The sequence below is a fragment of the Lepidochelys kempii genome, chromosome 4 (assembly GCF_965140265.1).
Source record: "Lepidochelys kempii isolate rLepKem1 chromosome 4, rLepKem1.hap2, whole genome shotgun sequence".
Classification (NCBI taxonomy): domain Eukaryota; kingdom Metazoa; phylum Chordata; order Testudines; family Cheloniidae; genus Lepidochelys; species Lepidochelys kempii.
In genome coordinates this window covers 76,752,575-76,773,617 of record NC_133259.1, presented here as the reverse complement: position 1 = coordinate 76,773,617, position 21,043 = coordinate 76,752,575, and the positions used below count along the sequence as shown (strand labels likewise).

The 21,043-nt window shown below is 39.7% G+C and overlaps 1 protein-coding gene across 31 annotated transcripts in view; it reads right to left on the bottom strand.

Moving 5' to 3' along the window:
- Nucleotides 1-21,043, bottom strand: part of TENM3 (teneurin transmembrane protein 3) — a 2,195,833-nt gene that overhangs the window by 1,492,561 nt on the left and 682,229 nt on the right. The window contains exon 1 of one of the 31 annotated variants that reach the window (XM_073341698.1): nucleotides 10,370-10,444. The exons of the other annotated variants lie outside the window; for them this stretch is intronic. The gene's annotated coding sequence lies outside the window, so the exon portion shown is untranslated. Of the gene's footprint in view, nucleotides 1-10,369; nucleotides 10,445-21,043 lie in introns of those variants that run through there. 31 annotated transcript variants of the gene reach the window in all.

The following is a 21,043-nucleotide window of genomic DNA, read 5'->3' as shown; positions in this document are numbered from 1 at the left end:
TGGCAAAGCCAAACCAAATAACTGTGAATCTTCAAGCTGTTGATGTAACCCCAGGAGTTTTAATGAAGGAATGGTGAAAACTGTCAAAATTCTTGCAAGAAAATGGTGGACAAATTGCAGAAGGAATTCTATCCTCCATGCAGAAATGTGAAGAGAAGCTTTTTGACAATATTCATTTCCTTGCTGGAGTTTATGTTGACCCACAGTATCGGATTCTTCTTATCTCAAGGGAACTACCAAAGGCAAAGGAAGGGCTCCTTGATATTGCTTGATGACTCGAAAAACAAGATCTATTGCTGCATTTGAACTCTGTGAAAAAGGTTGAAGAAAATGAAACAACAAAAGGAGTCATCAACAATCGAATTTGCGGTTTCAGAAAGTTAACATCCTTCAGAAATAGAAAGCTCTTCTCAAACTTCCGTCTCCACTCTGAACCTGTTCGTGCATCCATCCCTGAGATGTCTTCAACCATCACAGGGAAATGGAGATAATTCAAGTACCAATTCTTCAGCAGATGACACCTTCAAAAAGGAATTGGATAAACAAGAAAGATGCTGGCGAGTTTCTGCGATTCATAATTGTAATGAAGCATTATTCAAGAGAAACTTTAGGGAAGATTGTGAAGTGATGGAGTCTAAACGTTAAGTCTGTTTTTGAGGCCATTCACAGCTACCCACACCACATTCAGGCTGCCCATAGAATTGCTTCGAGCATGCAAACAACTCAAGCTAGTGTAGAGCGACTGTTTTTGGCTTTATAGTTCATTTTAAACCCATTCCCGAGGTTTTTTTTTTAATGGGATGCCTTCCCTTATGTCCACTTACAGTTCCACTTTATCAGGGAACCAGACCCCATGTTTAATGAACACATGCATTGGACATCTGCCACCAACAGACACCAGCAATTAGCTTGGCTGCCTCCCCACCACTCTCAGCTGGGTTAGCAATTCTCACCCTAACACTGGTGAAAAATGTACCTGGCTTTCTGGTTGGAAAAGTGAGCCCCCATCATCCCCAAACAACTAAGGTACTTAATAAGATATTATTGGTGTGTAATTATCAGTCCTCCCCATTCATAATGATTCACACATCTTTTGACCTTGTCAACTCATGGAGGCCTGGTGGGTCCCCACCAGATCCACCACTGCAGAACTTTAGACCAGGCAAATTGAGGACCTGTCATCTCTGCACCCTGATGATTAAGACAACCTACTAACAAAATAGTTTTCACCCATGTATACAATAACAATCATCTCAAGTGGCTGTTTCCTGACTGAAGCTCTTGCCATGCCAACATATATTTGCCTTGCCACCAAGGACAACCAACGAACTTCCAGGGGAACTGTCTTCCCATGCATGGGTTGAATACCCACATATCCAAATAGTGGTTCTCATGGCCCACTGTCTTGCTGCTTATCTGGGCATGAGTGAGCACTCTGTTGGGCAGGACTGGGCATATTATATATCCTCCCCCTGGTGCACAGGGGATGAATGGCTTACCTGAGCCCCTCCAACCAGCCCCCAGGAAAGGTGATGCCCTTGCATCCCCATTCCCAAGCTGCCGTGGGGGGAGCCACAACACCTTTCTTTCTACTTGATCAGACAAAAAGCCATTCCCTCCTTCACCTTTGAAGGAACAGAGAATGGATTTATTTAAATGCTGGGGAAAGTAGAATAATGCTGATGGAAAGACCTGATGTTACCATATCATCAGTGTTAAAATTCAGGAAATCAACATAATCATTACTCTAAATCAATTCTTTCCTCTCCTGTCTCAACTTTCAGAAAAAACTTGGCTTATATAAACCAGGAAAATGGAGTGACAATTTTCCATTACATCAGTCGCATTAGAGCCTTTTCAATGTACAGAAAATCATAGAATCATAGAATATCAGGGTTGGAAGGGACCCCAGAAGGTCATCTAGTCCAACCCCCTGCTCAAAGCAGGACCAATTCCCAGTTAAATCATCCCAGCCAGGGCTTTGTCAAGCCTGACCTTAAAAACCTCTAAGGAAGGAGATTCTACCACCTCCCTAGGTAACGCATTCCAGTGTTTCACCACCCTCTTAGTGAAAAAGTTTTTCCTAATATCCAATCTAAACCTTCCCCACTGCAACTTGAGACCATTACTCCTCGTTCTGTCATCTGCTACCATTGAGAACAGTCTAGAGCCATCCTCTTTGGAACCCCCTTTCAGGTAGTTGAAAGCAGCTATCAAATCCCCCCTCATTCTTCTCTTCTGCAGGCTAAACAATCCCAGCTCCCTCAGCCTCTCCTCATAACTCATGTGTTCCAGTCCCCTAATCATTTTTGTTGCCCTTTGCTGGACTCTCTCCAATTTATCCACATCCTTCTTGAAGTGTGGGGCCCAAAACTGGACACAGTACTCCAGATGAGGCCTCACCAATGTCGAAAAGAGGGGAACGATCACGTCCCTCGATCTGCTCGCTATGCCCCTACTTATACATCCCAAAATGCCATTGGCCTTCTTGGCAACAAGGGCACACTGCTGACTCATATCCAGCTTCTCGTCCACTGTCACCCCTAGGTCCTTTTCCGCAGAACTGCTGCCTAGCCATTCGGTCCCTAGTCTGTAGCTGTGCATTGGGTTCTTCCATCCTAAGTGCAGGACCCTGCACTTATCCTTATTGAACCTCATCAGATTTCTTTTGGCCCAATCCTCCAATTTGTCTAGTTTTTTCTGTATCCTATCCCTCCCCTCCAGCGTATCTACCACTCCTCCCAGTTTAGTATCATCCGCAAATTTGCTGAGAGTGCAATCCACACCATCCTCCAGATCCTTTATGAAGATATTGAACAAAACCAGCCCCAGGACCGACCCTTGGGGTACTCCACTTGATACCGGCTGCCAACTAGATATGGAGCCATTGATCACTACCCGTTGAGCCCGACAATCTAGCCAGCTTTCTACCCACCTTATAGTGTATTCATCCAGCCCATACTTCCTTAACTTGCTGACAAGAATCCTTAATAACCTTTTTAAAAAAACTTTAAAAATGATTCCATAGTGTATGGAGTAATAATGAAGCCTATCACAGCATTATGAAATAATCTGATTTTAAAACTTGATGCAGATGACATTTAAAGCGCTTTTTCATCTTCACTGTTCATGCAGGTAAGAGTTCAGAATGCAATCTCCATTTGAAATATACAGTAAAAGCATTGCAAGAAAATAGTTTAAAGACTATTTAAGGTAAGTGAAAGTACCTTAAAAGTAAATTGGGAGTACCTGTGAAAGTGTCAAAAATTACATCTTTAAAAGCTAGAAAATGTACTAGATAGTAAGGCAAAAAGGAGAAAAATCCATGCTGCACAAGATGTGGTGATTAATGCACAGCTAGGTTATTAATAAATTACATTTTTAAAAGAATGAAAATGTAAGACATATAATAAAAGTCCCACTGATATGGGGGTATACAATTGCTCTAACATTTCTTCTCTAGGGCAATCTTAACATAAAGGGTAGTTCAGAAAAAGATGTAGGCTGTTGAACTGGATATTTTTGGGAGGAAGTCTTTGTTAAAAAAAAAGTGTTGAGAGTAGCAATACTGTGATTTCTTTTTGTTGAAGAACTGTATTTTATCAAACTTCTCTAAACTAGTTCACAGAACACATAGGGTTAGGAAGCCACTTTGGGCTAGTTTAATATGGATGTAACATAGAATAGGAACAGATTTATAGATTCTAAGGCCAAAGGTTCCCCGTTCCCAGCCAATGGGAGCTGCGGGGGGCAGTGCCTGGAAACAAGAGCAATGCACAGAGCCTTCTACCCTCCACTCCCACCCCTCCAGGGGCCACAGGGACATGGTTTTGGCCACTTCAGGGAGTGGTGCGGGTCTCTTGGGCTGTAGGTTGCCCACCCCTGGCCTGGAGGTAGGCAGAGGGGCATGGGGAACTTGGCGGGCCCCATGGAAGTACCCACACAGGCTGCATGCGGTCCGCGTGTTGGAGACCCCTGCTTCAGACCATGCTGTTGCATCCCTGCTCATCCTGGCTAATGACCTGTCCGTCATGAAATCATCAGTTATTTTTTGAACCATTATATTTTTGGCCTTCACAATATCTCCTGGCAAAGAGTTTCACAGGTTGACTGTGTGAAGAAATTCTTCCTTTTGTTTGCTTTTACCCTTTTATCTATTAATTTCATTGGATGACCCCGGTTTCTCGTGTTATGTGAATAAATGAATAACATTTCCTTACTCACTTTCTCCACACCAGTCAACATTTTATATATCTCTATCATATCCCTCCCTAGCTGTCTCTTTTCCAAGTTGAAAAGTCCCAGTTTTTTTACTCTCTCCTCATACGGAAGTGGTTCCAAAGCCTAATCATTTTAATTGCCCTTCTCTGTACCTTTTCCAATTCCAATATATCTTTGTTGAAATGGAGTGATCAGATCTGCACATAGTATTCAAGAGGTGGGCATACCATGGATTTACATAGAGGCATTATGATATTTTCTGTCTTGTTCTCTGTCCTTTGCTTAATGGTTCCTATCATTGTTAGCTTTTTTGATTACTGCTGCACATTGAGTAGATGTTTTCAGAGAACTATCTACAATAATTCCAAGATCTCTTTCTTGAGTGGTAACAGTTAATTTAGACCCCATCATTTTATATGTTTATATCATTTTATAGTTGGGATTATGTTTTCCAATGTACATTACTTTTCATTTATCAACATTGAATTTCATCATCTGCCATTTTGTTGACTAGACACCCAGTTTTGTGAGATCCCATTCTAACTCTTTGCTGTCTGCTTTGGACTTAACTATTTTGAGTAATTTTGTATCGTCTGCAAATGTTGCCACCTCCCTGTTTATCTCTTTTTCCAGATCATTTATGGATATGTTGAACAGCCCTGGTCCCAGTACAGATGCCTGGGGGACACCACTATTTACCTCTTTCCATTCTGAAAACTGATCATGTATTCCCTTCCCTTTGTTTCCTATCTTTTAACCAGTTACTGACTCATGAGAGGACTTTCCCTCTTATTCCATGGAAGCTTAGTTTCCTTAAGAGCCTTGGGTGAGTCACATAATCCTAAAAGTTCCTGTGTGAAAAAGTTTATAGTCTGGGAAGGAAATTCTGTATTGGTTTTCTGATGCACTTTCTTTGTGTGAGCTATGGCAAACAGAAGGGAGTTTGCTCACTGCATTTACCTTCCTAACCAGTCAATTGTTGCAGAGTTACTCACTGGGAACCATGCATTGGTGTTTGGACTAAGACACCGGAAAGAGATGTTGACTCCATACTGTTTATGGCCCTCTCTGTTCCAGGACTAGCATATATTGGTAAAGAAAACAAATTTATACTTACAATATACTCTAACTCTACATCACTGACATCTCTTCCAACACAAAGCTCCCCTACAAATTTTGATATCTGCTACTGCTCAAGAGAGGAATAATTATTAGGACTGTTGATTAATAGCAGTTAACTCATGCAATTAACTCAAAAAAATTAATAGAATACCAATTCAAATTTATTAAATATGGTGGATGTTTTTCTACATTTTCAAATATATTGATTTCTATTACAATAGAGAATACAAAGTGTACAGTGCTCACTTTATATTATTTTTATTACAAATATTTTCACAATAAAGATGATAAACAAAAGAAATAATATTTTTCAATTCACCTCATACAAGTACTGTAGTGAAATCTCCTTATCGTGAAAGTGTAATTTACAAATGTAGATTTTTTTGGTTACATAACTGCACTCAAAATAAAACAATGTAAACCTTTAGGGTCTACAAGTCCTCTCAGTCCTAGTTCTTGTTCAGCCAATTTCTAAGACAAGCAAGTTTGTTTAGATTTACAAGAGATACTGCTGCCTGCTTCTTATTTACAATTGTGACACTCTGTACCTCAGGGGAAACCCCCTGCACCCCCATGTTCATCCTTATAATATGATTGTGTGGTATCCAATACAAAGTTTGTCATGTTGGTTGACTTCGGAAAGTTCATGATACACTGAGCATTGTTGTAATTTCATGTATATAGTTATGAGGCTGAGAATGTGTCCTCATGTCTTAAAACAAGCTCAGGCAAAACTCTCCAGGAGCAGAGGGGTGGTTCACACCTCATCAGGGCATGTATGGGACAAACCCAGCCCAGCCTCACAGGAGCAAAGGACATTGGCCTAGGCAGCAACAAAGGATCCATTGGACTCTCAAGTGAGTCACCCCCCTTCTCTTTGTCAGTCAGGGACTACGATGAGATAATGCTCACCTGACGCTGAAGGGGGGTAGGGGCAAAGTCAAGAGGGAAGAAAGAACATAATAAAAGGGAGAGATGTTTGTCATGCTCTCTCTCTTCCACCTCCATCTAGAGACACCACCACAACCAACTGAAGCACTGATCAAAGGGGAGAGCCTGGCTGAAGGGCAACCAGCTAGCCTTTGGTGAGAAGCATATAAATGTATAAGGTTTCAGAGTAGCAGCCATGTTAGTCTGTATTTGCAAAAAGAAAAGGAGTACTAGTGGCACCTTAGAGACTGACCAATTTATTTGAGCATAAGCTTTCGTGAGCTACAGCAAATGCGGTTGTATCGTAGAGCTTGGCTGTAGACAATGCATCGTGTGGTGTGGTCTGGGTGAAAGCTGGAGGTATGTAGGTAGGAATAGCGGTCAGTAGGTTTCCGGTATAGGGTGGTGTTTATGTGACCATCGCTTATTAGCACCGTAGTGTCCAGGAAGTGGATCTCTTGTGTGGACTGGTCCAGGCTGAGGTTGATGGTGGGATAGAAATTGTTGAAATCATGGTGGAATTCCTCAAGGGCTTCTTTTCCATGGGTCCAGATGACAAAGATGTCATCAATGTAGCGCAAGTAGAGTAGGGGCATTAGGGGACGAGAGCTGAGGAAGCATTGTTCTAAGTCAGCCATAAAAATGTTGGCATACTGTGGGGCCATGCAGGTACCTATAGCAGTGCCGCTGATTTGAAGGTATACATTGTCCACAAATGTGAAATAGTTATGGGTGAGGACAAAGTCACAAAGTTCAGCCACCAGGTTTGCCGTGACATTATTGGGGATACTGTTCCTGACGGCTTGTAGTCCATGTTTGTGTGGAATGTTGGTGTAGAGGGCTTCTACATCTAGGTCTGGGACTGGAGATATTGGCTAATGTCATTTGGTTGCACAATCCAAGCAGTCGCTGGCCAAAAGTGCTCACTCACATAGCTTACATGATAAAGGCTATGTGGGAACAATCTGGGAGTGGGGGTTCTCACAGCAGAGCAGGGTAAGGCTGGCTCCCAGAGTCAAGGTTAGATGGCCTAGCAGATCACCGGCCCAGATAACACCAGGGGAATGTCATAACATCACCTGAAAGTGAGAACAGGTGTTCACATGGCACTTTTGTAGCCAATGTTATGAGGTATTTAGACGCCAGATATGCTAAACATTTCTATGCCCCTTCAGTCTTTGGCCACCATTCCAGAGGACATGCTTCCATGCTGACAATGCTTGTTTCAAAACAACAACTGTGCATTAATTAAATGTGACTGAACTCCTTGGGTGAGAATTGTGTGTCTCCTGCTCTGTTTTACCCGCATTCTGCCATATAGTTAATGTTATAACAGTCTCAGATTATGATCCAGCACATGTTCCTTTTAAGAACACTTTCACAGCAGATTTGAATGCAAAGAAGGTACCAATGTGAGATGTCTAAAGATATTTACAGCACTCAACCCAAGGTTTAAGAATCTGAAGTGCCGGCCAAAATTTAAGAAGGATGAGGTGTGGGGCATGTTTTCAGAAGTCTTAAAAGAGAAACACTCCAATGCACTACAGAACCCGAACCACCAAAAAAGAAAATCAATGTTCTGCTAATGGCATCTGACTCAGATGATGAAAATGAACATGCGTCGGTCCACTCTGCTTTGGATCATTTTTGAGCAGAACCTGTCATCAGCATGGACACATGTCCTCTGGAATGGTGGTTGAAGCATGAAGGGACATAAGAATCTTTAGCCCATCTGGCACGTAAATATCTTGCAACACCGGCTACAATAGTGCTCTGAGAACGCCTGTTCTCACTTTCAGGTGACATTGTAAACAAGAAGCGGGCAGCATTATCTCCTGCAAATTGTAACCAAACTTGTTTGTCTGAGCAATTGGCTGAAGTAGGACTGAGTGAGCATGTAGGTTCTAAAATTATACATTGCATAAAAAATAAAACAGTTATTTTTTGTACATAATTCTACATTTGTAATTTCAACTTGCATGATAAAGAGATTGCACTACAGTACTTGCATTAGGTGAATTGAAATATACTATTTCTTTTCTTCACAGTGCAAATATTTGTAATAAAAAATAATATCAAGTGAGCACTGTACACTTTGTATTCTGTGTTGTAATTGAAATCAATATATTTGAACATGTGGAAAACATCCAAAAATATTTAAATAAATGGTCTTCTATTATTGAGTAACAGTGCAATTATTTTTTTATTTTACAGCCCTAATAATTATCAATGCATGTATTCTTTAAATTCTAACTTTAAGGTGCTCTGATGAACAAAAGAATTCTAAAAAGCAAGGAATGCAGAACAGACTTCAGTTTATATCTTTGTTCATACTACATACTGTATTTCTCAGTCTTTCACAGCTACAAAACTGCATTCCAGCACCACCTGCTGACATTTAGTAAAATAACAAATCAAGTTGATTTCATGTACTTGGATGTATTAAGTGCCTTATACATTCTCCTGAAGAGGCCAAGATGGTTAGACAGAAATTTCTGTGTCCTGTATATAGCAGCTGGAACTTAGAATCCTACCGTGGATATGTACATATATGGAATCTAAATTTTAAAAAAGTATAAAAAGAAACCAACAGACTTATTAGGCTTGTAATCAAGACAGAGGCTTCCTCTCCTTCTGAGAGAAGGTAGAATTGAGGAGGTTAGGATCACATGGCAGCTGGATGCAGAGTAGTGGTGCAGTCTTGGAAGAATCTGGCTGTAAGCACATAGGATTAATGAAGCAGTAACAATCTTCTTTTGGGGTGGAGAACTGAATTAAAAAGGGGGAAGAAATGACAGAATAGAGGCTCTGATTCAGCAAAGTACTTATGAATGAATCATGATCAAAAACGTGTACTCTGCAAAACAGCATTTGTTTTATGAATAGGGGCCTTCCAAAGATCTTCTAATTTTGTGGGGTTTGTCTCTCCCTGACACGTAAGAGTCATATTTTCCTTACTACAAATGTGTTTATCTGTGGAACATACTATAAAATGAGAAATAAATGAAATCCAAACACATTCTAATCACCCAACATGTTGGGAGTTTTGTATTATAATTAGCTAGAGGATACTTCTAAACCTCAAGATGAGACTATGCTCCTAAAACCTAACACAAAGTTAGTTCCTTCTTCCACAAAAAGGTAAAATCTTCATAAATACACATCTAAGGCTTAATGTCATCACTCAAAACACCACACACATTGGTATTGCTTAACTTAATGATCTGCAAAGACAAGACCAAATTATTGTATTGTACAATGCAGCGTTTTCCAACCTTTTCTGCAGTTATTCATTTTTCTACTCCATAAGCCTGGCTACACACACACACACACACACACACACACACACAGTAGTTTAAAACCAATGGGGGCTTTTAGAAAAAAACATTTTTTTAAGCTACTAAAAAGACCTAAATGAAAATTATGTTTTCTCTTCATTTAATGTCTAATGTTTGCCTGATATTCTGTGCCTGAGGGTTCATCAAATTGGAAGCTGTTATGTAAGATCTATGAACAAAAATATATATAACTAATTAACAGCAATAATAAAACATGGTTTAATAATACTTGAAACAATTTGCCTTGATCAAATGGCTCATTCTTTCTCTTTTCTTTTAAGCTGTATCAATGAAACTTTTATTTAAACTGGAATTGAAGTATATGCATTGCAGAACTGAAAAGAAAATTTAGCTAAATCTCTCAGGAATTACCTATCACATACCGCAGTGTCCCTGGATAAAGAGAGCCTGAATTATTTTAAAACAATATTTTCACTCGTCTCTGATAAGACTAACAAATTAATATTTGAAAAATAATTTATAAATAACATTTTTAAAATTTTATGACTGATGCAGTAGATCTTAAAAGCTATTCATTAGACCCTATATGATATACCCCAAATGAGGGTGGGGGAGGGAATCCACACTCTTTCTTGGAGTCATCAGAAAGACAGCAGTGTCTATGGAGAACTGTAACACAAATGAGACAATTCCTTGAACAAATATTTAGGATGAACATCATGAAGAATGTGTGAAAGCGAAAGGTAATTTCAAAGCTAGTTGCAGTAATAAATAAGAGAAATGCCAGTGCATCTTACCTATGATGTATTTGTGTTCTATCAAGCAAAGCGAAACATCTGATTAATTCTGTTTCTTCAACTTCAAAGCGGCTACTAAGCACGGGAGAAGCAAAAACGTAGGTATATCAAATGTTTTGGGCAAAGAAGAGGAGCTTGATCTTGAATTCATGTTGCAAGAAAGGCTAATGAAGGAGAATAGGTATTGCTTTGGAGACTTATTCCTTACTTTTAAAACTTAATCCCTATTACCTGAAATTCATCTTAAGCAAGTAATGGAAGAATTTACACTTTAAGCAATTTAAATACAGCTGTATAAATATTAAAATAAGGACTTTTCACATTTATGGTGTTTTAAGCATTTAATGAAAATGGGTTTTGAACTTATCAAATTAAGGAAACATCTTTAAATTTTCAATGAGTATTTTTGTTAAAAATATTTCCCACGATCGTGAAACCAATATTTTGTCTCTCACGAAAACTTGAGGGCTTGAAACATTGCCAAAATTTTTCCCGTAGTGGTAAATAAGTTCTACCTCTACCTTGAAACTACATGATTGCAGGAAATTGGACCCTGATCCTTAAACTGATAGTGTAAGCAGACAGCTATGCCTGCAGAGAGTCCTGATAACTTCTGTAACTGTGGCTACTACTTCAGTGGAAATCCCCATACACACAGCAGTCCATCCATGCACTAAGAGCTGTAGGATTAGAAACTGGGAATTTTGCATAAAAAGTATCAGGGGTAGCCTTCTCGTTAAAAGTCCATACTTAGTAGTTTTGAAAAAAGAGCATTAGCCGGGAGACAGGCAGCCCAAGGTTTTATTTCCAAAAGTTAATCCAACTACATGGATACATTTTGACAATGTAAATCAATCACATTTTTGTTACTCTAATTTCATTTACTGTTAGGCAGCAATTTAGCTGGAAAGCTTTTCTGTCTCACTACCAGAAGTTGGTCCAATAAAGATATTACCTCACCCACCTTGTCCCTCTAATATCCTGGGACAAACATGGCTACATCACCGCTACATGCACAGTGTTGATCGGTTATCCCTCTGTTACTATTAATTTTTCAGGCAACACAATCATTCCTGCCATAGCAAATTGTATACCACATTATATTCTGGATTGCAGTCAGTGAATTAGGGTGTTCCCCCCCCCTCACTGCATGTGTGTAATCCCTACTCATGTTATATACAGCAAGCAATGACTGACTTAGCTGGGACTCTACGCAAAAGCAACTTATAAGGGAAATACTTAGGTACTACTAAAAAACAACAGCTAATTCAACAACAGCAACAAAAACACTTTTCAATTATATTAATTCATCAACATTGCTTTTCTAGAAGAAAGTGTGTCTTCTCATCCAGCTTCTTAGATAAGAATTAATGCCTCATTAATTTTAAACATATCAGCCTGAAAACACTACTGTTTTGGATAGAATAATGAGCAAAATTAGAGAGAACACATTCACCAATTAGTCACTTTGCATAATTACGTACACCCTTATTGCAGTGTGAGGAATTAAGAAACCAAAGAGACAGACACAGGCAAATGCTTAAACATGAATTTTATATATTAACCATTCATAATGGGTCCTTACACACAAAGCAATTCGACAAGGATATTCTCATTGTAATCAATGTCAGTTTTTTGCCTGAGAAAGGAATACAGATTCAGACGAACCTGATGGGAAGCTACAGTAGTCTCACATATATTTTACATAGATAGTAAGTGAAATATTTCTACTACAAACTCATTCATACAGCATAGCTTCTTGGAGATGGTATCATTAAGTGAAAAGCTGAATATAGGGACAACTGATGGGTATATTTCAATTCTGAGGAGACAGACTCAGTAAGTCAGATTATGATGTTTTACTCTTCTAAGAGGTAGCACCAGGCATGATCATCCTTTTTGATTACACAGAAAATACCATAGTTTAAACTATCAAACTCTTTGTAGTTGGTTACTCAACACAATCTAATAGCATTAGTTAGGGATCCAGGCTTCTTGCACTTTCATACATGTTTTTGTGTATTAGAGATTGTATGCCTGAATCTAACGGTGCAGGATCAGGAAATGATCATGTCTAGCTCTTATGTTGTGCTTTTCATTTGTAGATCTCAAAGCACCATACTAAACAGATCAGTATGATTATCCCCAGGATCAATATTTACACTTCTCCATAGCTGGGTGATCTGATATTATTTAATGTAAATATTTTCCAGTGAACTCTGCTCATATATACTGTAGCACATCATTATACATAAGAGCCAAGCTTTTTCTAACTACTGCATGAGTGCATAAAGGGGGCAGGGAGGATGTAATAAACCTTTCTTTCTTGATAGCCCCATGCATGAGCCAGGCATGATCAAAATACTTATGCTCCAATGAGTAAATGGAATGTTCACTCTTAGCATCTTCAGGGATGTAAGCTACCCCAAAGGAATTAAGGATGGAGAAAGGCCTCACCACACACAAGGAAGCATACTGCACTATTTTAAGGGAACATTCAGTTCTCTCAGGTCTACTACTAAAGCAAGAGTATATTATAATTTCTAAAATAGGCCATTCCCCACTCCCAGCTTTGTATAATATGCCCACAACTGTAGTACCTAGGTCTCATACACACAATTAATATAAGCAAAACTTCCTAAGAAAGGATCAGACTTTCTTCCATACCTCCATTACTTTTGAGAAGTGCTTTCTTCTTGCCTGTTTGCAGAAGAAATGTGTCATGGGCTATTCTGTGACCATTATTATTGGAAGAAGGATAGTGCAACCAGACAGGTCTTCACTGCTTTTCTGGAGAAGAAAGTCCCAGAGGGATTAAACTAGAAGTCCAGAGCACCCAGAGTCTGGGCGGAGCTCTGGGGTTCAGGAGTGATTACATGTTTGGGTGGTCCTAAGGCACTGATTTCTGGGTGTTAGGCAGCTAAACTGAGGAATCTCACTTCCCAAGGATGGGCTCAGGCTAGATGTCTGAGCCAGGGATTGTGAGCCAGAGCTAGGAATAGTGACAAGTCTTCTCCCAGAAGCCGTTGGCTAAACTAACTATCAGCATTCATGGCCTGGGTGTCACCGGAGACAGCTCACTGAACACATCCGCCTCATGCATAATAGCGATCAAAGAAGCTAACAAAATGTTAGGGGATAAAATGGGATGGAAAATAATGCTGAAAATATCATCATAGCATGCATAAGTTATACACCCTCATCTGCAATACTCTGCTCAGTTTTGGTTTATAATTCACAACAGATGAGTTACAGTATCAATGTTAAATTTGTATATTCTCTCATTTCAAGAGCTAGTAGAGGACTCTATATATGATCCTTTAAATCCCCATGTTGCTTCTCCATCTCTTTTTCAACTGTTGTATAATACCAAGAAAAATATGCATACAAAGGACTGTTCCTCCAAATGTTCTCTGCTGCATAATATACAATTTATTTTTGGCACCACAGCAGCACATTTTATGGTAATAAGATGGTAATCCAAGTGGTAAAACACAATACAGCAATCAAAATAAGTGCAAATAATTAGAGCCACCTCCATCATGTGGAAAATAACCCACTTGGTACCACTGAGCATTTTAAATTCATTCACATTCCTATATAATCTTCTCAAAAACTAATCCCTTTTATCAGTCAAATCACCACTGCTGTGAAATATAGCTAATGGAGAAGAAGTCAACATAATTTATGTATTTTTATTGATATTTTTACATGAACGATTTAAAGTACTATGCAAAGTGCATGAAAGCCGTGAGGAAAGATTTTAGAAAATAGCTTAGATTTAGAATTTTTCAAGGATGTAGAAGAACAGACACCGAGAAACTGAACTGTAGTTTAAAGCTATGAGGGTTGAAAAGAAATATTGCCTTGCCCATATAAAATCAGTCAATCAGACCATATGTAAAAGGCTAAAAGGACCCATGTCCAGAAATAAAAGACCTGGGATTCTGTGGATGGACCTTGTGCCTATGGACTTAGTGGGCTGAGATCCTCCCTTTTTGCTACCCTCTGTCCCTTTGTAAAATAATTTAGAAGAGTGACATGAATCATAGGGCTAAGCTAAGGGGAGTCCACCTCGATGTATATGTTATATGGTGCTAGTGTTGCAACCCCTGCACTAGAACCAGTTAAAACATCTGGTAGGTGAAAGTATAGATCACAGGGCTGGTAGCACCCCTCCTATCTCAAGTTTAATAAAGTTGAGGCCTGCTGCTTAAAATCCATCCTGGGGCCTGGCCCCAATTCACCACCAAGTCCAGATCAAGGAATAAGTACTTAATTTTCCCAACTCCTTTAGGCTTGACAAAGCCACCTTGTTCCTTTCTTAGAATGATCCAGGTAAATTCTTTTAAACAAATGGATTGTTTAAAAAAAATTGATGTAAAGCCCATAGCAATCTCTTATGTCCATATAGACATATGCTATGCAGCCACTTGCAATACTCAGTATTGCTGGAGCACCCAAATACGTGCTACATGACTCATGAACAAGCACCTATTCTTTGCTGTAATATAAATATAAGACGACAGAACAAGTTAGAGGAGCAAATACTGCCTGTGTGTGTTGGGGGAAAGAGAAGAGGAAACAAAGAAGTACAGGACCACATGCAGTTAAACTTTGACATTATGGTTTTATTGAAGTTATTTAAACCAGCATGGAAGGTGAATCAGGCCCATAAGATTTTAAAGTCAACAGTTTGAGTTCATGTCCTAGGGCTATTCAACATTGATCTTTTGTGTTTGTGCAATATTTTATCCTTTAGTCAATTTTCTTTATAGAATCATGGTTAAAAGATACACTGGACAAAGTATGAAATCTTCTCTGTGAATATTGTATTGTAATCTGTCAAACTTTCAAATCTTTCTTCATTTAAATGGAGGCCCCTCCTCCCCCAGGGACTCAAATAGATGGGCATATTTTAAATGCAAGATTTAGATTCCACAATTCAGTTTAAATACAAAGCAATTAATTGAACAACTAAGAAAAATCATGTTCTTTCTAATAAACATTGCTACCTGGGGGCACAGAGTGGATGCAGGGTTTAGCAAGAAGGGGATTTTGTTTAACCAATCTAGAGGATTTGCTTTAAATGTATGCACCAAGAACGTTACCCTTTCATTTTCTTTCTAAATTCTATACAGATATTGTGAGTCTGTCTCTTAAAATTTCTCTACAATACATTTTCAGATTAGTTTTGAAAAGCTTCTTCTTGCTTAACTCTATAGAGCAATACATTTCCTCAATGCATGTTTCTATTTTTATATCCACACACACACATGAACCTGCTTATAACAAAGTTACAGAACAATTTCACTAGAGGCAGCAGTTCACTATAACTCTAAATTGTCACATTATAATGCACTGAGGAGAGTCAGGACTTTCATTCTATTTCTCTCTAAATATATCCAAGTTTACTATAAATACTTTAACTATAGCATCTAGATAGCATTTAGCCGATACCAAGATCGGAAGATGGACCCTGAACCTTCAATGAAGTCTGCATGAATCCATGGGGCTCCATGTGGTTGCAGTGGTCCATTTAGGCCAAAATTGGCTAAAATTCCTGGCATTCAGTAAACAGTCTGGGAATATAACTGATCAAGAGCAATGCAAAATAATTTAGTTGCCTATTTATAAACAAAATAGGGTTAAAGCCATTTTATTGTGTTAATTACCTCCGCATACAACAACATGGCACTCCTATGAACTATTTAAGGTCAATGACTATATAATTTATATTGATCTATTTAGTAGAATTCACTCGTACGTCTGAGAGTGTAATGGCCATTAGCAAACAAATTCTGGTGTCAGGATGTTTTAAAAAAAAAAATTACCCAGCCATCTTTCTTTGTTTCTTTCAGAATACTGAATAATACTGGCATACCAAAATCCCTCAAACACTCAGCTTGATCCTGACATACAGAAACAAGAATATGTATATTTGCCATAAGGAGTAGGATTATACTGCAACATCATGGTGACATGATATCCAAATATGCTGTATTGTGTTTTCTTTATAATGTTTTTCAGTTAAAAATACCCTTCTTTCCACTCCCTTGATATATCAGGAAATGCATTTACTAACTTTCCAAGAATGGGGGATGGGGAGCCTTATTTGGCTCTCCTTTTCCCAGCTGCATTTCCCAGAAGTAAGGGACAGGACACTACTGGCCAATATAGACTCCCCAAACTAGCACAAGGCAATTGCACAGGCAATAGGGTAGCCTAAAATGTAATAGGGTGTACTAGCCCTAGAAGAGAGAGTCTTTTGTCTGATTATTGGTAGAAAGTGTAGGCATGTGTTGCGAAGTGCACATAATTCTAGGAAGTTGGTGTGCAACATGGATTCCAGTGGGGACCACTTGCGTCTGTACATGTGCTTCACAACCAAGTAGGGAGACATCAGTCGTAAGTATCAAGGACATTGCTGGTTGGAGGAAGGGAACCCCCATGCAGACATTCTGGGGTTGGGTCCACCAGTCTAATGACTCCTTGACCTTGAGTGGTATCAAGAGGAGTTTTTCCAGTCTGTGTGGTATGTATACCACTCGTAGCCATCCCTGGAGGCAGTGCACATGTAATCTGGTATATTTTACCATGAATGTGGTCACCGCATATGACCAAGCTCTGGTGGAGATCTATGGCCTGGTTCTCATGGTGGAAATGGGACTGACTATTGCAGAAAATCTGTGAGCTGGGAGGAAGACTCTGGCCTCTATAGCATCTAGTTGGGCTGCAATAAACTCTAATGATTGTACTGATGTTAGTGTTGATTTTTGTATGTTTATCTAAGGCTGAGTTTTGAGAAAAAGTCCATTGTTTTTGTTAGGGCTTGGAGTGTGTCTACTCTGGCTGGAACCTTGATGAGGCAACCTTCTAGGTATGGGAATATTATAACCCTTTGTTCGCAGAGCGCTGCCACCACTACCTGGACTTGGAAAATACTCTGGGTGCTGTAAAGAGGCCAAAGGGTGGTATTGATTGTATTGGTGAACTTGTATTAATCATAAAATTGGACAGGAGAACAAATCTGAGGAAACTCCTGTGGGAAGGGTGTATGGGAACACTGAAGTACCTGTTTTTGGAGGTCAAGGGCTGAGAACCAGCCTCCCTGTTCCAGTGCTGGGATTATTGTTGACAGCATAGCCATCTTGAACTGTTATAGTTTGATGAACTTGTTGACGTTTCTCAAGTCTAAGATAGATCTTCACCCACCAGACTTATTTTGGATTAGAAAACAGTGTGAGTAAAAGGCTTTCCTTTTGTGTTGGAATGGCACCAGTTCTATGGCTCCTGGTTGCAGTAAATGGTTTATTTCTTCTTGTAGAAGGTGCTCATTAGAAGGGTCCATGAAGAGGGATTGGGTACGGTAGGTGAATGGGCAGGAGATAGGGGAATGGAATGGAATACCCATTGCTGATGATTTCCAGGACTTACTTGTAGGAAGTAACTTTCTACCAAACATGGTGGCATGAGGTTAAATAGTTGCCAAACTGATGGAGTAATTTGAGTGGTTGCAGCATCTGGACCAGGGGAATGCATCTCGGATGGCTCAACCAAATTTTCAAAATTGTTTGGAGGCATATGAATAGAGCGTAGTCATCTGTGTTGTCGGTCTGTCTGTCTTTGGGAGGAGGTCTCTGTCGCCTACATTGCGGATTGTAATGCTTTGAGGGGTGAAATGTGGAGGGTGAGATCTTAGGGTACGTTGATATCTACCCATCTTCTCTTTGGTGCTGGTTTACAGATGCCAAGTGAACGGAGTGTCACTCTGGAATCCTTTAATGAATGAATGAACTCATCAGTGCACTCGGCAAAAAGTTTAGATCCTTCTGTGGAAGATTTCCCTTTTGTAGTCTGCATCTCCCTGGGGAATCCAGAGAGGTGAAGGCATGAGGCTCATATCGTTACCACAGAAGTCACAATGGACCACTCAGCCATATCTGCTGTATCCAGAGAGGCTTGTAGTAACATGCATGCTAGGAGTTGTTCACCCTCACCTCCACACCCCAAACCCGTCGCACCCACCCCCACACATGAATTTTGTTATGTGCACCAATATGGAGATGACGCGTCACACATCACCTCCATAGTGGTGCATATAACAAAATTCATTCCGCATATGTGTGGGAAAAAGAGAGAACACTTAGTCACAATGAGCTCTCCATTAGTAAAAGTTTTCGTCTCAATCCATGGTCCTTTCTGGACCGTGCCTTCAATTTAAGGCAGTGGGTGCACTTCTTTGATATGTGCCCCTTACACAAATAGCATATGTACTGTGAGTGGCCATCACTCACAGGGATGGCATCATGGCAGGAGAGGCACCTCTTAAACCTGGGGGTCCAGGCATAACCCTGAGTAGGGAGAACTTCCCACTCCTATGGAAACCTATGCCAACCTAAAGAGGAACGGGGAAGAAAGAGAAAAGGATTTTTTTTTTAAGAAGGGATAAAGGGAAAGAAAAAAATAAAGAAAACACTATTGCAATGGAAGCACTATTACTACTAAAGGCACTACAGGTGTATGAAGGACTCTGCTAGGGATTCCATCCCAGACCAAGGGCAGTTGAGAAAGAGCTGAGGGCAGTTGGACTGCGCAGGGCTATATAGTCACCGCTCACACTAGAAGACGGTGAGGAGCACATGTCGGCCCATCAGGTACTGCTACCGAAGATCTCCTGGCTCAGGCACAGGGATGCTACCACACCTACAGTGGACCACCTATAGGGACACTATTTGAAGAAGAACTAGGAAATAACCAATGACAAATTGGAAATTCTCAACAGTGAACAAGGCAATTTCTGGTACCAATTTTTTTGATAAATATTCATTCATACTCAAATCCATGGAACATTCAGGTTTAAAAATCATTTTCACAAATACCCAGAGATTCTTCACATATTGTGTTTAATTATTAATATAATCCCACGAATAGTAGCAAAGATCACTTGATTTTATTAGCAACAATTTTATTCAGTTTTTTTAAGTTAGTCAGCTCTACTCAGGTCCATGCTACTCATGTTTGATAAAGACAGCCGTTTCTGATTAAGATGTATTCCCTAGTCTTATTCCATGGTGGCTACAACATATTCACTATGTGTGTGTGCTTTTGTAGCCTACCACATTTAAACAGAGTGCATTCATATATCTAAGGGCAATGTGCAGACTGGAAAAAAAAGTTACTCCCTTTCTTGTTATTTCCCCCCCCAATGTATTGTCTTCTGTGTGTGTACTCTCAGCCTTATCATGGAAAAGACTGTCTCTTTCTGTGTACTATACAGCACTAAACACACAGTCAGTGTGGCATTAACAGATAAGTACAGTTATGTTCTCCCAAGATGCATTTGATTTTCAGTTATTTTATATTATTTCAGCATGTTCAGGTTGTTAGGCAGTAGCTCACTTAAAAATATAGAAATCAACTATGCCATGCAAACACTACAGAAAGATATTTAAGAGCTCCTATTATCTGGAGAAGAACTAATGCACTGAGCCTTAATTGCACCTGCTGGGTGATCAGTCACAATTGGATAAAGTATTCAGACTCAAACAGAAAAGCAAGGCAGTGAAAGACATTTTCTCAGTAAGAAAGGTTGCAGAACCCCTTTGATGAATGAGCCAAAGCAAGTCAAGTTATAATAGAAGGGCCTTTTGAACATTCTCAGTAATTTGATTATAACCAACCATAAAGTACATCACAGGAGCATTCTTAATTAGTGCCTACTTTTCCATTAGAGTCTAATTATGGATTGGATAGACACATTCCGCTCCCCACCCAATAATCTCAGAAAATGTAAGCTAACGTTGAGAACATTTTCATGTCTTGTGTTGTATTTTCAAGAAGTTGTTGGTACAGAATTTAAGTTTACACATACAGAAGACACTGTTCAACCATCTGTGGTCTACCACTAATGTGATTAAATGTGTCACACACAAAAAATTACATTAAACTCGAGGTAAATTTGGGTTACTAAAAATGTGTATTTATAAACCACTCCTTACATTTCTGATTTTTATACATATATACACACACACATTATATGTATATATTCTGGCCAAGGGAGTATTTAAGGCTTGATCCAAATTATTTTAACCAATCTTAATGGGCTTTCGATCAGCCGTTGCACAGCAGGGCCTGAGAGGCAAACTGTAGGCCTGATCCTACTCCCATTAAAATCAGTGGTAGAACTCACGTTGACTTTGGTGGGACCAGATTTTGGCTTCATGTGGGAAAGGAGATTCAGTCATATGAAAGCTGGAATCAAAAGCCCTATAAAATGCCAAAGTCCCAGGTTCAGCTTCTGTGGAAGAGGATATGAATATGACCCAGGCTTGGCTGTTAGAAATCTGTTGGGATCTGAGTTACGTCAGAGAATTCTTTCCTGTGTGTCTGGCTGGTGAGTCTTGACCACATGCTCAGGGTTCAGCTGATCGCCATATTTGGGGTCGGGAAGGAATTTTCCTCCAGGGCAGATTGGAAGAGGCCCTCGGGGGTTTTCACCTTCCTCTGCAGCGTGGGGCATGGATCACTTGCTGGAGGATTCTCTGCACCTTGAAGTCTTTAAATCATGATTTGAGGACTTCAGTAGCTCAGACATAGGTTAGGGGTTTGTTACAGGAGTGGGTGGGTGAGATTCTGTGACATGCGTTGTGCAGGAGGTCAGACTAGACGATC